We start from the raw sequence: 18,077 nt of genomic DNA, 5'->3' as shown, positions 1-18,077 counted from the left end.
GTAGGACAACATCTTTGCTAATTATAGCCAATAGAACCACATTAAGGCATGTTGCCGACCTGCCTTACAGATCTGAGCCTTACAGCTCTGAGAGTTTTGCATCTTCACTTGGAGACGATCATAAGTTATTACTCTCCTCAGTTAACCAATAGCTTGTTCTTCCCAGATCCTAATTCACGGGATCTCCGATCATAAAGGTTGGGTTACTACTATAGTGTAACATCTATGGGTCTCATACCCATCTCCCTCGATGCAATATCTATCACATTTCGTGATAGTCCCTTTGTAAACGGATCTGCCAGGTTTTTGTCTGTTTGTATATACGTAACAGTTATTACTCCGGAGTTTCTCAACTTCCTGACAGACTTCAAACGTCTTTTCACGTGTCTTGATGACTTTGCATTATCTTTAGAATTGTTCACTTTAGCGATAACCGTTTGGTTATCACAATTCATAAGAATAGCCGGTACAGGTTTTTCAACAACCGGCAAGTCCATCAAGAGCTCACGCAGCCATTCTGCCTCAACAGTAGCTGTGTCCAAAGCAGTTAATTCTGCTTCCATAGTTGACCTCGTCAATATGGTTTGCTTGCAAGACCTCCATGACACTGCGCCACCACCATGAGTAAATATATACCCACTTGTTGCGTAAAGTACATCAACATTGGAGATCCAATTTGAATCACTATATCCTTCTAGCACAGCAGGATGCCCTGAATAAGTAATTCCGTAACTCATAGTACCTCTCAGATAGCGCAAGACCCTTTCTAGTGCATGCCAATGATCATCACCCGGGTTGGACATGAACCTACTCAGTTTGCTCACAGCAAAAGAGATATCTGGTCTTGTAGCGCTAGCTAAGTACATGAGTGAACCGACAATTTGAGAGTATCTTAATTGATCTCTCGTTTCTTTCTTGTTCTTTCTGAGTGTCACGCTGGGATCATAAGGTGTTGGAGAAGGCTTGCTATCCATAAAACCGAATCAGTTCAAGACCTTCTCAACATAGTGAGATTGCGTTAAGGTAATCCCACTCTCATCCTTAATAAGTTTGATATTTAGAATTACATCGGCTTCTCCCAGATCTTTCATGTCAAAACTTTTTGATAGAACATACTTGACCTCATTAATTGCATTAATGTTTGTACCAAAGATCAGTATGTCGTCCACATACAAACATAATATGACACTATTGCCCCCACCATGGCGATAGTAAACACACCTATCAGCCTCGTTAATGACAAATCCTGCAGAAGTCAAAGTTCTTTCAAACTTCTCATGCCATTGCTTAGGTGCCTGTTTCAGACCATACAAAGATTTTAACAACTTGCACACCTTTCTCTCTTCACCCTTTACCACAAACCCGTCAGGCTGATCCATATAGATCTCCTCTTCCAACTCTCCATTGAGAAAAGCTGTCTTTACATCCATTTGATGAATGATAAGACCATAAGAGGCAGCCAAGGAAAGTAACACTCGAATGGTGGTCATTCTAGCAATGGGTGAATAGGTGTCAAAGTAATCTTCGCCTTCTTTCTGAGTGTAGCCCTTGGCCACTAGCCGCGCCTTGTACTTATCAATAGTACCATCAGGCTTTAGCTTCTTTTTGAACACCCACTTACAGCCCACAGGTTTACAACCATATGGTCTATCAGTTAGTTCCCAAGTTCCATTAGAAAGAATTGAGTCCATCTCATTATGAACAACTTCTTTCCAATCATCTACATCCGGAGATGCATATGCTTCTGCAATCGTCTTGGGTGTGTCGTCCACAAGGTATACAATGAAATCATCACCAAAGGATTTTGCAATCCTTTGTCTCTTGTTCCTTCTAGGAACTTCATTGTTATCCTTCTCAAGGACTTCCTCATGTGATTGTTCGAAATATTCATCAGTTGTACTAGATTCAGGAATTATCTCAGAAGAAAATCTAGCAATGCTATGCATATCTTTCATAGGAAATATGTTCTCAAAAAATGTTGCATCACGAAATTCCATTATAGTATCAACATGCATATCAGGTACTTCAGATTTTACCACTAAAAACCTATAAGCAATGCTCCGTTGAGCATACCCTAGAAAGACACAATCCACTGTCTTTGGTCCAAGTTTGCGTTTCTTAGGAATAGGAATATTAACCTTTGTCAAACATCCCCAAGTGCGCAAATAAGAAAGTGATGGTTTTCTCCCAACCCACTCCTCATAAGGGGTTTTCTCTTTATTATTGTTAGGAACTCTATTCAGGACATGACATGAAGTCAATAGAGCCTCCCCCCACCATGCCTTAGATAAACCAGCAGTGTCTAACATGGCATTCACCAAGTCAGTCAATGTGCGGTTTTTCCTCTCGGCCACTCCATTTGATTGAGGTGAATAGGGAGGCGTCCTCTCATGAATAATACCATGTTCCTCACAAAATTCATCAAAAACTTTTGGAAAATACTCTCCACCACGATCGGACCTAAGACGCTTGATCTTTCTCTCTAGTTGATTTTCAACTTTAGCTTTATAGATTTTAAAGTAGTCTAATGCTTCATCTTTAGTTTGCAACAAATAAACATAGCAAAATCTAGTCGCATCATCAATCAAAGTCATGAAATATCTCTTTCCACCTTTTGTCAACACACAATTCATCTCACAAAGATCAGAATGTATGAGTTCTAGAGGTGCCAAGTTTCTCTCCTTGGCAGCCTTATGAGGCTTTCGAGGTTGCTTAGATTGCACACAACTATGGCACTTAGAACCTTTGGCAACTGTGAAGTTCGGAATTAAACTCATGCTGGATAGCCAAGACATTAAACCAAAATTAATATGACATAAACGAGAGTGCTAAATACTTGCATCATCATTAACACTAGCACAAATTTGGTTTATTGACTTATTGCAAAAATCTGAAAGAGAAAAGCGGAACAAGCCTCCGCACTCATAGCCTTTTCCTATAAATTGTCCAAATCTTGACACGATTACTTTATTGGACTCTAAAACTACCTGAAATCCATCTCGACATAGAAGGGAGCCGCTAACTAGATTCTTGTTCATAGTAGGGACATGCTGCACGTTCCTTAGTTGCACGATCTTTCCCGAAGTAAACTTCAGATCCACCGTGCCAATGCCACGAACAGAAGCATGTGACCCATTCCCCATTAGGACGGAAGAATCCCTTGTGACCTGATAAGAAGTAAACAAGGAGATGTCAGCACACACATGAACATTAGCACCCGAATCAATCTACCACGAAGATGATTGAAATACAGAAAGCACAATAGGTAAATTACCATACCCATCAGTATTGCTAGTGGTCACCATGTTGACAGTCTTGGAGCTTGCTTTCCCTCTGCGGTCTGCATGTTCAGGGCATTCCTTGGAAAAGTGTCCAGGCTTCCCACAGGCGTAGCACTCTAGCTCAGCCTTGTTGAACTTCTTCTTCTTGAAGGTAGTAGTCTTGGTAGGCTTGTTGAAAACAGATTTGTTCTTCCCTTTGTTCTTGTTCTGTGGGTACCTCTGCACCATGTTAGCAGTAGGCTGAACCTCACCTCCTTTTTCAGTGGTATCTTTAGCCCGAGCTTTTTCTTCAACATCAAGAGATGCAATCAGATTTTCAACTGATATCTCTTGTCTCTTATGCTTCAGAGTTGTGGCGAAATTCCTCCATGAAGGAGGCAACTTTGCAATCATGCACCCAGCCACGAATTTGTCGGGTAGAACACATTTAAGGAGTTCAAGTTCCTTCACAATGCACTGTATCTCATGAGCTTGTACAACCACAGAACGGTTATTCACCATCTTGTAGTCATGAAAACTCTCCATGATGTACAGTTCACTGCCTGCATCTGTTGCACCGAATTTTGCATTCAGTGCATCCCACAGAATTTTTCCGTCGTTTATGTGCATGTACACATCACACAGACGGTCAGCAAGAACACTCAGAATGCATCCCACAAACATAGTATTGGCTTCCTGGAATTTTCTCCGATCTTCGTCGGTCATTCCCTCTGGAGCACCAACACTAGCGTGGAAAACTTCCAGAGCAGTAAGCCAGAGCGTGGTCTTCACCTGCCACCTCTTAAAGTGCACACCGGTAAACTTATCCGACCTCAGTGCATCAGCGAATCCAGCCATAGTTAACTCAGGAAATTGCCTATAATTAGGTTTTTGGATTGTTGGAATATTAGGCAAGTTCATGATTAATTCCAGTAAATAATTCAAGACTAGAAGAGATACTAGCATGCAATAATCTAGCAAACTAGAAGAACAGCGAGACATGCATAACATCAGCAAATACGTAACAAGAGCTGTAGAAACAGACATGAACAGAGGATGTTGGACATACTGATCGTTAGCTATTATGGGTGCGACAGTGTTGATGACGATGTTGGCGACGATCTGCTGCTGACGGCGATGAATACGACGATGAGTAGCACCGCCCGACTTGGACGGAAGACGACCCGTGATGACGAATTTGAGCAGTCGCGCACATCGCTTCCCAAAAACCTAATTCGTCCTCTCTCGGTGCAGGATCGCAAAGACAAAAGGTTCCGGAGACCTGCTCTCCCACGCACCGATGCACGCCGGCGTTTGGGATGGAGTAGACTACGACGGCGGCGCAAGTTGTGAGATGAGGCAAAACCCTAGGTGTTTTTCGGTATGTCTATGGCCGTAGCCGGTAGCTGAATATATATTAGGACCAGAGGCGGTATTGTGTCGCGACCACAATCCCAAACCGACTCGGTTTCTAATTCGTATACTTACCGGACAAGAAATCAAAAACTTGTCTGCCAAGACATAAAAATAAAACGGCAAAAGGAAGGTGCGCTCCTGCAAGGAGACGGACCAGATTTCGGCGCACCATTCACGCGCATGTCGCATGTACGCGCCGCCTCGCCTCGCCACGCCCCGGCCCGGCCCGGCCAGGCCAGGCCAGGCCAGGCGAGCGAGCGCGCGCGTGTGGTTTTCCCTTTCTCTTCTTACACACCACTTAGAGTGGTGGAGAGAACCCACTATATAAAGAGGTCCAACTCTTCTTCAACTTCCAAGGTGGGACTAAACTTAGCACCACCACTTGCCATTTTACACATGGGCTTTGAGATTTCAGAAATTGCTATGGGCCTAGTCCATTAATTCTAACAACCCCCACAAGATCTCAAATACCCATTTAGAGATGTGCCTTCTCTCACCACTTGTTTAATATACTAGTGTTTCAGCAGAGACTGTTAAGTTGAACTTCTGCCTAGAACTTTAAGCTACATCCATTCACAACTTGACAATGGACTATGCCTTGAATTGCTAGTTTTGTGTGAACAGGTTTCACTCAAAGTCTTAACCAATACCTGACCGCCAGTAGGCTACCCCGCGGTTTGGAGCTTATACGTCATACTCACTGGTCTCTTCGTGAGTTTACTAGAGATCACCCAAATCTCATAGACTGCGACGTTTACAGTCAGAACTCATATAGGTGTGTTCTTTCAAGACTGCTCTGTAGGACAGCATCTTTGCTAATTATAGCCAATAGAACCACATTAAGGCATGTTGCCGACCTGCCTTACAGATCTGAGCCTTACAGCTCTGAGAGTTTTGCATCTTCACTTGGAGACGATCATAAGTTATTACTCTCCTCAGTTAACCAATAGCTTGTTCTTCCCAGATCCTAATTCACGGGATCTCCGATCACAAAGGTTGGGTTACTACTATGGTGTAACATCTATGGGTCTCATACCCATCTCCCTCGATGCAATATCTATCACATTTCGTGATAGTCCCTTTGTAAAGGGATCTGCCAGGTTTTTGTCTATTTGTATATACGTAACAGTTATTACTCCGGAGTTTCTCAACTTCCTGACAGACTTCAAACGTCTTTTCACGTGTCTTGATGACTTTGCATTATCTTTAGAATTGTTCACTTTAGCGATAACCGTTTGGTTATCACAATTCATAAGAATAGCCGGTACAGGTTTTTCAACAATCGGCAAGTCCATCAAGAGCTCACGCAGCCATTCTGCCTCAACAGTAGCTGTGTCCAAAGCAGTTAATTCTGCTTCCATAGTTGACCTCGTCAATATGGTTTGCTTGCAAGACCTCCATGACACTGCGCCACCACCATGAGTAAATACATACCCACTGTTGCGTAAAGTACATCAACATCGGAGATCCAATTTGAATCACTATATCCTTCTAGCACAGCAGGATGCCCTGAATAAGTAATTCCGTAACTCATAGTACCTCTCAGATAGCGCAAGACCCTTTCTATTGCATGCCAATGATCATCACCCTGGTTGGACATGAACCTACTCAGTTTGCTCACAGCGAAAGAGATATCTGGTCTTGTAGCGCTAGCTAAGTACATGAGTGAACCGACAATTTGAGAGTATCTTAATTGATCTCTCGTTTCTTTCTTGTTCTTTCTGAGTGTCACGCTGGGATCATAAGGTGTTGGAGAAGGCTTGCTATCCATAAAACCGAATCGGTTCAAGACCTTCTCAACATAGTGAGATTGCGTTAATGTAATCCCACTCTCATCCTTAATAAGTTTGATATTTAGAATTACATCGGCTTCTCCCAGATCTTTCATGTCAAAACTTTTTGATAGAAAAGAATTGACCTCATTAATTGCATTAATGTTTGTACCAAAGATCAGTATGTCGTCCACATACAAACATAATATGACACTATTGCCCCCACCATGGCGATAGTAAACACACCTATCATCCTCGTTAATGACAAATCCTGCAGAAGTCAAAGTTCTTTCAAACTTCTCATGCCATTGCTTAGGTGCCGGTTTCAGACCATACAATGATTTTAACAACTTGCACACCTTTGTCTCTTCACCCTTTACCACAAACCCGTCAGGCTGATCCATATAGATCTCCTCTTCCAACTCTCCATTGAGAAAAGCTGTCTTTACATCCATTTGATGAATGATAAGACCATAAGAGGCAGCCAAGGAAACTAACACTCGAATGGTGGTCATTCTAGCAACGGGTGAATAGGTGTCAAAGTAATCTTCGCCTTCTTTCTGAGTGTAGCCCTTGGCCACTAGCCGCACCTTGTACTTATCAATAGTACCATCAGGCTTTAGCTTCTTTTTGAACACCCACTTACAGCCCACAGGTTTACAACCATATGGTCTATCAGTTAGTTCCCAAGTTCCATTAGAAAGAATTGAGTCCATCTCATTATCAAACAACTTCTTTCCAATCATCTACATCCGGAGATGCATATGCTTCTGCAATCGTCTTGGGTGTGTCGTCCACAAGGTATACAATGAAATCATCACCAAAGGATTTTGCAATCCTTTGTCTCTTGTTCCTTCTAGGAACTTCATTGTTATCCTTCTCAAGGACTTCCTCATGTGATTGTTCGAAATATTCATCAGTTGTACTAGATTCAGGAATTATCTCAGAAGAAAATCTAGCAATGCTATGCATATCTTTCATAGGAAATATGTTCTCAAAAAATGTTGCATCACGAGATTCCATTATAGTATCAACATGCATATCAGGTACTTCAGATTTTACCACTAAAAACCTATAAGCAATGCTCCGTTGAGCATACCCTAGAAAGACACAATCCACTGTCTTTGGTCCAAGTTTGCGTTTCTTAGGAATAGGAATATTGACCTTTGTCAAACATCCCCAAGTGCGCAAATAAGAAAGTGATGGTTTTCTCCCAACCCACTCCTCATAAGGGGTTTTCTCTTTATTATTGTTAGGAACTCTATTCAGGACATGACATGAAGTCAATAGAGCCTCCCCCCACCATGCCTTAGATAAACCAGCAGTGTCTAACATGGCATTCACCAAGTCAGTCAATGTGCGGTTTTTCCTCTCGGCCACTCCATTTGATTGAGGTGAATAGGGAGGCGTCCTCTCATGAATAATACCATGTTCCTCACAAAATTCATCAAAAACTTTTGGAAAATACTCTCCACCACGATCGGACCTAAGACGCTTGATCTTTCTCTCTAGTTGATTTTCAACTTTAGCTTTATAGATTTTAAAGTAGTCTAATGCTTCATCTTTAGTTTGCAACAAATAAACGTAGCAAAATCTAGTCGCATCATCAATCAAAGTCATGAAATATCTCTTTCCACCTTTTGTCAACACACCATTCATCTCACAAAGATCAGAATGTATGAGTTCTAGAGGTGCCAAGTTTTTCTCCTCGGCAGCCTTATGAGGCTTTCGAGGTTGCTTAGATTGCACACAACTATGGCACTTAGAACCTTTGGCAACTGTGAAGTTCGGAATTAAACTCATGCTGGATAGCCGAGACATTAAACCAAAATTAATATGACATAAACGAGAGTGCCAAATACTTGCATCATCATTAACACTAGCACAAATTTGGTTTATTGACTTATTGCAAAAATCTAAAAGAGAAAAGCGGAACAAGCCTCCGCACTCATAGCCTTTTCCTATAAATTGTCTAAATCTTGACACGATTACTTTATTGGACTCTAAAACTACCTTAAATCCATCTCGACATAGAAGGGAGCCGCTAACTAGATTCTTGTTCATAGTAGGGACATGCTGCACGTTCCTTAGTTGCACGATCTTTCTCGAAGTAAACTTCAGATCCACCATGCCAATGCCACGAACAGAAGCATGTGACCCATTCCCCATTAGGACGAAAGAATCCCTTGCGACCTGATAAGAAGTAAACAAGGAGATGTCAGCACACACATGAACGTTAGCACCCGAATCAATCCACCACGAAGATGATTGAAATACTGAAAGCACAATAGGTAAATTACCATACCCATCAGTATTGCTAGCGGTCACCATGTTGACAGTCTTGGAGCTTGTTTTCCCTCTGCGGTCTGCACGTTCAGGGCATTCCTTGGAAAAGTGTCCAGGCTTCCCACAGGCGTAGCACTCTAGCTCAGCCTTGTTGAACTTCTTCTTCTTGAAGGTAGTAGTCTTGGTAGGCTTGTTGAAAACATATTTGTTCTTCCCTTTGTTCTTGTTCTGTGGGTACCTCTGCACCATGTTAGCAGTAGGCTGAACCTCACCTCCTTTTTCAGTGGTATCTTTAGCCCGAGCTTTTTCTTCAACATCAAGAGATGCAATCAGATTTTCAACTGATATCTCTTGTCTCTTATGCTTCAGAGTTGTGGCGAAATTCCTCCATGAAGGAGGCAACTTTGCAATCATGCACCCAGCCACGAATTTGTCGGGTAGAACACATTTAAGGAGTTCAAGTTCCTTCACAATGCACTGTATCTCATGAGCTTGTTCAACCATAGAACGGTTATTCACCATCTTGTAGTCATGAAAACGCTCCATGATGTACAGTTCACTGCCTGCATCTCTTGCACCGAATTTTGCATTCAGTGCATCCGACAGAATTTTTCCGTCGTTTATGTGCATGTACACATCACACAGACGGTCAGCAAGAACACTCAGAATGCATCCCACAAACATAGTATTGGCTTCCTGGAATTTTCTCCGATCTTCGTCGATCATTCCCTCTGGAGCACCAACACTAGCGTGGAAAACTTCCAGAGCAGTAAGCCAGAGCGTGGTCTTCACCTGCCACCTCTTAAAGTGCACACCGGTAAACTTATCCGGCCTCAGTGCATCAGCGAATCCAGCCATAGTTAACTCAGGAAATTGCCTATAATTAGGTTTTTGGATTGTTGGAATATTAGGCAAGTTCATGATTAATTCCAGTAAATAATTCAAGACTAGAAGAGATACTAGCATGCAATAATCTAGCAAACTAGAAGAACAGCAAGACATGCATAACAGCAGCAAATACATAACAAGAGCTGTAGAAACAGACATGAACAGAGGATGTTGGACATACTGATCGTTAGCTATTATGGGTGCGACAGTGTTGATGACGATGTTGGCGACGATCTGCTGCTGACGGCGATGAATACGACGATGAGTAGCACCGCCCGACTTGGACGGAAGACGACCCGTGATGACGAATTTGAGCAGTCGCGCACAACGCTTCCCAAAAACCTAATTCGTCCTCTCCCGGTGTAGGATCGCAAAGACAAACGGTTCCGGAGACCTGCTCTCCCACGCGCCGATGCACGCCGGCGTTTGGGATGGAGTAGACTACGATGGCGGCGCAAGTTGTGAGATGAGGCAAAACCGTAGGTGTTTTTCGGTATGTCTATGGCCGCAGCCGGTAGCTGAATATATATTAGGACCAGAGGCGGTATTGTGTCGCGACCACAATCCCAAACCGACTCGGTTTCTAATTTGTATACTTATCGGACAAGAAATCAAAAACTTGTCTGCCAAGACATAAAAATAAAACGGCAAAAGGAAGCTGCGCTCCTGCAAGGAGACGGACCGGATTTCGGCGGACCATTCACGCGCATGTCGCATGTACGCGCCGCCTCGCCTCGCCACGCCCCGGCCCGGCCCGGCCAGGCGAGGCGAGCGAGCGCGCGCGTGTGGTTTTCCCTTTCTCTTCTCACACACCACTTAGAGTGGTGGAGAGAACCCACTATATAAAGAGGTCCAACTCTTCGTCAACTTCCAAGGTGGGACTAAACTTAGCACCACCACTTGCCATTTTACACATGGGCTTTGAGATTTCAGAAATTGCTATGGGCCTAGTCCATTAATTCTAACAACCCCCACCAGATCTCAAATACCCATTTAGAGATTTGCCTTCTCTCACCACTTGTTTAATATATCAGTGTTTCAGCAGAGACTGTTAAGTTGAACTTCTGCCTACAACTTTAAGCTACATCCATTCACAACTTGACAATGGACTATGCCTTGAATTGCTAGTTTTGTGTGAACAGGTTTCACTCAAAGTCTTAACCAATACCTGACCGCCAGTAGGCTACCCCGCGGTTTGGAGCTTATACGTCATACTCCCTGGTCTCTTCGTGAGTTTACTAGAGATCACCCAAATCTCATAGACTGCGACGTTTACAGTCAGAACTCATATATGTGCGTTCTTTCAAGACTGCTCTGTAGGACAGCATCTTTCCTAATTATAGCCAATAGAACCACATTAAGGCATGTTGCCGACCTGCCTTACAGATCTGAGCCTTACAGCTCTGAGAGTTTTGCATCTTCACTTGGAGACGATCATAAGTTATTACTCTCCTCAGTTAACCAATAGCTTGTTCTTCCTAGATCCTAATTCACGGGATCTCCGATCACAAAGGTTGGGTTACTACTATGGTGTAACATCTATGGGTCTCATACCCATCTCCCTCGATGCAATATCTATCACATTTCGTGATAGTCCCTTTGTAAAGGGATCTGCCAGGTTTTTGTCTGTTTGTATATACGTAACAGTTATTACTCCGGAGTTTCTCAACTTCCTGACAGACTTCAAACGTCTTTTCACGTGTCTTGATGACTTTGCATTATCTTTAGAATTGTTCACTTTAGCGATAACCGTTTGGTTATCACAATTCATAAGAATAGCCGGTACAGGTTTTTCAACAACCGGCAAGTCCATCAAGAGCTCACGCAGCCATTCTGCCTCAACAGTAGCTGTGTCCAAAGCAGTTAATTCTGCTTTCATAGTTGACCTCGTCAATATGGTTTGCTTGCAAGACCTCCATGACACTGCGCCACCACCATGAGTAAATACATACCCACTTGTTGCGTAAAGTACATCAACATCGGAGATCCAATTTGAATCACTATATCCTTCTAGCACAGCAGGATGCCCTGAATAAGTAATTCCGTAACTCATAGTACCTCTCAGATAGCGCAAGACCCTTTCTAGTGCATGCCAATGATCATCACCCGGGTTGGACATGAACCTACTCAGTTTGCTCACAGCAAAAGAGATATCTGGTCTTGTAGCGCTAGCTAAGTACATGAGTGAACCGACAATTTGAGAGTATCTTAATTGATCTCTCGTTTCTTTCTTGTTCTTTCTGAGTGTCACGCTGGGATCATAAGGTGTTGGAGAAGGCTTGCTATCCATAAAACCGAATCGGTTCAAGACCTTTTCAACATAGTGAGATTGCGTTAAGGTAATCCCACTCTCATCCTTAATAAGTTTGATATTTAGAATTACATCGGCTTCTCCCAGATCTTTCATGTCAAAACTTTTTGATAGAAAAGACTTGACCTCATTAATTGCATTAATGTTTGTACCAAAGATCAGTATGTCGTCCACATACAAACATAATATGACACTATTGCCCCCACCATGGCGATAGTAAACACACCTATCAGCCTCGTTAATGACAAATCCTGCAGAAGTCAAAGTTCTTTGAAACTTCTCATGCCATTGCTTAGGTGCCTGTTTCAGACCATACAAAGATTTTAACAACTTGCACACCTTTCTCTCTTCACCCTTTACCACAAACCCGTCAGGCTGATCCATATAGATCTCCTCTTCCAACTCTCCATTGAGAAAAGCTGTCTTTACATCCATTTGATGAATGATAAGACCATAAGAGGCAGCCAAGGAAAGTAACACTCGAATGGTGGTCATTCTAGCAACGGGTGAATAGGTGTCAAAGTAATCTTCGCCTTCTTTCTGAGTGTAGCCCTTGGCCACTAGCCGCGCCTTGTACTTATCAATAGTACCATCAGGCTTTAGCTTCTTTTTGAACACCCACTTACAGCCCACAGGTTTACAACCATATGGTCTATCAGTTAGTTCCCAAGTTCCATTAGAAAGAATTGAGTCCATCTCATTATGAACAGCTTCTTTCCAATCATCTACATCCGGAGATGCATATGCTTCTGCAATCGTCTTGGGTGTGTCGTCCACAAGGTATACAATGAAATCATCACCAAAGGATTTTGCAATCCTTTGTCTCTTGTTCCTTCTAGGAACTTCATTGTTATCCTTCTCAAGGACTTCCTCATGTCATTGTTCGAAATATTCATCAGTTGTACTAGATTCAGGAATTATCTAAGAAGAAAATCTATCAATGCTATGCATATCTTTCATAGGAAATATGTTCTCAAAAAATGTTGCATCACGAGATTCCATTATAGTATCAACATGCATATCAGGTACTTCAGATTTTACCACTAAAAACCTATAAGCAATGCTCCGTTGAGCATACCCTAGAAGACACAATCCACAGTCTTTGGTCCAAGTTTGCGTTTCTTAGGAATAGGAATATTGACCTTTGTCAAACATCCCCAAGTGCGCAAATAAGAAAGTGATGGTTTTCTCCCAACCCACTCCTCATAAGGGGTTTACTCTTTATTATTGTTAGGAACTCTATTCAGGACATGACATGAAGTCAATAGAGCCTCCCCACACCATGCCTTAGATAAACCAGCAGTGTCTAACATGGCATTCACCAAGTCAGTCAATGTGCGGTTTTTCCTCTCGGCCACTCCATTTGATTGAGGTGAATAGGGAGGCGTCCTCTCATGAATAATACCATGTTCCTCACAAAATTCATCAAAAACTTTTGGAAAATACTCTCCACCACGATCGGACCTAAGACGCTTGATCTTTCTCTCTAGTTGATTTTCAACTTCAGCTTTATAGATTTTAAAGTAGTCTAATGCTTCATCTTTAGTTTGCAACAAATAAACATAGCAAAATCTAGTCGCATCATCAATCAAAGTCATGAAATATTTCTTTCCACCTTTTGTCAACACACCATTCATCTCACAAAGATCAGAATGTATGAGTTCTAGAGGTGCCAAGTTTCTCTGCTCGGCAGCCTTATGAGGCTTTCGAGGTTGCTTAGATTGCACACAACTATGGCACTTAGAACCTTTGGCAACTGTGAAGTTCGCAATTAAACTCATGCTGGATAGCCGAGACATTAAACCAAAATTAATATGACATAAACGAGAGTGCCAAATACTTGCATCATCATTAACACTAGCACAAATTTGGTTTATTGACTTATTGCAAAAATCTAAAAGAGAAAAGCGGAACAAGCCTCCGCACTCATAGCCTTTTCCTATAAATTGTCCAAATCTTGACACGATTACTTTATTGGACTCTAAAACTACCTTAAATCCATCTCGACATAGAAGGGAGCCGCTAACTAGATTCTTGTTCATAGTAGGGACATGCTGCACGTTCCTTAGTTGCACGATCTTTCCCGAAGTAAACTTCAGATCCACCGTGCCAATGCCACGAACAGAAGCATGTGACCCATTCCCCATTAGGACGGAAGAATCCCTTGCGACCTGATAAGAAGTAAACAGGGAGATGTCAGCACACACATGAACGTTAGCACCCGAATCAATCCACCACGAAGATGATTGAAATACTGAAAGCACAATAGGTAAATTACCATACCCATCAGTATTGCTAGCGGTCACCATGTTGACAGTCTTGGAGCTTGTTTTCCCTCTGCGGTCTGCACGTTCAGGGCATTCCTTGGAAAAGTGTCCAGGCTTCCCACAGGCGTAGCACTCTAGCTCAGCCTTGTTGAACTTCTTCTTCTTGAAGGTAGTAGTCTTGGTAGGCTTGTTGAAAACAGATTTGTTCTTCACTTTGTTCTTGTTCTGTGGGTACCTCTGCACCATGTTAGCAGTAGGATGAACCTCACCTCCTTTTTCAGTGGTATCTTTAGCCCGAGCTTTTTCTTCAACATCAAGAGATGCAATCAGATTTTCAACTGATATCTCTTGTCTCTTATGCTTCAGAGTTGTGGCGAAATTCCTCCATGAAGGAGGCAACTTTGCAATCATGCACCCAGCCACGAATTTGTCGGGTAGAACACATTTAAGGAGTTCAAGTTCCTTCACAATGCACTGTATCTCATGAGCTTGTTCAACCACAGAACGGTTATTCACCATCTTGTAGTCATGAAAACTCTCCATGATGTACAATTCACTGCCTGCATCTGTTGCACCGAATTTTGCATTCAGTGCATCCCACAGAATTTTTCCGTCGGCTATGTGCATGTACACATCACACAGACGGTCAGCAAGAACACTCAGAATGCATCCCACAAACATAGTATTGGTTTCCTGGAATTTTCTTTGATCTTCGTCGGTCATTCCCTCTGGAGCACCAACACTAGCGTGGAAAACTTCCAAAGCAGTAAGCCAGAGCGTGGTCTTCACCTGCCACCTCTTAAAGTGCACACCGGTAAACTTATCCGGCCTCAATGAATCAGCGAATCCAGCCATAGTTAACTCAGGAAATTGCCTATAATTAGGTTTTTGGATTGTTGGAATATTAGGCAAGTTCATGATTAATTCCAGTAAATAATTCAAGACTAGAAGAGATACTAGCATGCAATAATCTAGCAAACTAGAAGAACAGCAAGACATGCATAACAGCAGCAAATACGTAACAAGAGCTGTAGAAACAGACATGAACAGAGGATGTTGGACGTACTGATCGTTAGCTATTATGGGTGCGACAGTGTTGATGACGATGTTGGCGACAATCTGCTGCTGACGGCGATGAATACGACGATGAGTAGCACCGCCCGACTTGGACGGAAGACGACCCGTGATGACGAATTTGAGCAGTCGCGCACAACGCTTCCCAAAAACCTAATTCGTCCTCTCCCGGTGCAGGATCGCAAAGACAAACGGTTCCGGAGACCTGCTCTCCCACGCGTCGATGCACGCCGGCGTTTGGGATGGAGTAGACTACGATGGCGGCGCAAGTTGTGAGATGAGGCAAAACCGTAGGTGTTTTTCGGTATGTCTATGGCCGCAGCCGGTAGCTGAATATATATTAGGACCAGAGGCGGTATTGTGTCGCGACCACAATCCCAAACCGACTCGGTTTCTAATTCGTATACTTATCGGACAAGAAATCAAAAACTTGTCTGCCAAGACATAAAAATAAAACGGCAAAAGGAAGCTGCGCTCCTGCAAGGAGACGGACCGGATTTCGGCAGACCATTCACGCGCATGTCGCATGTACGCGCCGCCTCGCCTCGCCACGCCCCGGCCCGGCCCGGCCAGGCCAGGCGAGGCGAGGCGAGCGAGCGCGCGCGTGTGGTTTTCCCTTTCTCTTCTCACACACCACTTAGAGTGGTGGAGAGAACCCACTATATAAAGAGGTCCAACTCTTCTTCAACTTCCAAGGTGGGACTAAACTTAGCACCACCACTTGCCATTTTACACATGGGCTTTGAGATTTTAGAAATTGCTATGGGCCTAGCCCATTAATTCTAACAATCCCCCACCAGATCTCAAATACCCATTTAGAGATTTGCCTTCTCTCACCACTTGTTTAATATACTAGTGTTTCAGCAGAGACTGTTAACTTGAACTTCTGCCTAGAACTTTAAGCTACATCCATTCACAACTTGACAATGGACTATGCCTTGAATTGCTAGTTTTGTGTGAATAGGTTTCACTCAAAGTCTTAACCAATACCTGACCGCCAGTAGGCTACCCCGCGGTTTGGATCTTATACGTCATACTCCCTGGTCTCTTCGTGAGTTTACTAGAGATCACCCAAATCTCATAGACTGCGACGTTTACAGTCAGAACTCATATAGGTGTGTTCTTTCAAGACTGCTCTGTAGGACAACATCTTTCCTAATTATAGCCAATAGAACCACATTAAGGCATGTTGCTGACCTGCCTTACAGATCTGAGCCTTAGAGCTATGAGAGTTTTGCATCTTCACTTGGAGACGATCATAAGTTATTACTCTCCTCAGTTAACCAATAGCTTGTTCTTCCCAGATCCTAATTCACGGGATCTCCGATCACAAAGGTTGGGTTACTACTATGGTGTAACATCTATGGGTCTCATACCCATCTCCCTCGATGCAATATCTATCACATTTTGTGATAGTCCCTTTGTAAAGGGATCTGCCAGGTTTTTGTCTGTTTGTATATACGTAACAGTTATTACTCTGGAGTTTCTCAACTTCCTGACAGACTTCAAACGTCTTTTCACGTGTCTTGATGACTTTGCATTATCTTTAGAATTGTTCACTTTAGCGATAACCGTTTGGTTATCACAATTCATAAGAATAGCCGGTACAGGTTTTTCAACAACCGGCAAGTCCATCAAGAGCTCACACAGCCATTCTGCCTCAACAGTAGCTGTGTCCAAAGCAGTTAATTCTGCTTCCATAGTTGACCTCGTCAATATGGTTTGCTTGCAAGACCTCCATGACACTGCGCCACCACCATGAGTAAATATATACCCACTTGTTGCGTAAAGTACATCAACATCGGAGATCCAATTTGAATCACTATATCCTTCTAGCACAGCAGGATGCCCTGAATAAGTAATTCCGTAACTCATAGTACCTCTCAGATAGCGCAAGACCCTTTCTAGTGCATGCCAATGATCATCACCCGGGTTGGACATGAACCTACTCAGTTTGCTCACAGCAAAAGAGATATGTGGTCTTGTAGCGCTAGCTAAGTACATAAGTGAACCGACAATTTGAGAGTATCTTAATTGATCTCTCGTTTCTTTCTTGTTCTTTCTAAGTGTCACGCTGGGATCATAAGGTGTTGGAGAAGGCTTGCTATCCATAAAACCGAATCGGTTCAAGACCTTCTCAACATAGTGAGATTGCGTTAATGTAATCCCACTCTCATCCTTAATAAGTTTGATATTTAGAATTACATCGGCTTCTCCCAGATCTTTCATGTCAAAACTTTTTGATAGAAAAGACTTGACCTCATTAATTGCATTAATGTTTGTACCAAAGATCAGTATGTCGTCCACATACAAACATAATATGACACTATTGCCCCCACCATGGCGATAGTAAACACACCTATCAGCCTCGTTAATGACAAATCCTGCAGAAGTCAAAGTTCTTTCAAACTTCTCATGCCATTGCTTAGATGCCTGTTTCAGACCATACAAAGATTTTAACAACTTGCACACCTTTCTCTCTTCACCCTTTACCACAAACCCGTCAGGCTGATCCATATAGATCTCCTCTTCCAACTCTCCATTGAGAAAAGCTGTCTTTACATCCATTTGATGAATGATAAGACCATAAGAGGCAGCCAAGGAAAGTAACACTCGAATGGTGGTCATTCTAGCAATGGGTGAATAGGTGTCAAAGTAATCTTCGCCTTCTTTCTGAGTGTAGCCCTTGGCCACTAGCCGCTCCTTGTACTTATCAATAGTACCATCAGGCTTTAGCTTCTTTTTGAACACCCACTTACAGCCCACAGGTTTACAACCATATGGTCTATCAGTTAGTTCCCAA

Source organism: Triticum aestivum, chromosome 5B (genome assembly GCF_018294505.1).
Source record: "Triticum aestivum cultivar Chinese Spring chromosome 5B, IWGSC CS RefSeq v2.1, whole genome shotgun sequence".
NCBI classification, from domain to species: domain Eukaryota; kingdom Viridiplantae; phylum Streptophyta; class Magnoliopsida; order Poales; family Poaceae; genus Triticum; species Triticum aestivum.
The sequence above is the reverse complement of the archived record's forward strand: the minus strand, read 5'-3'. Positions refer to the sequence as shown.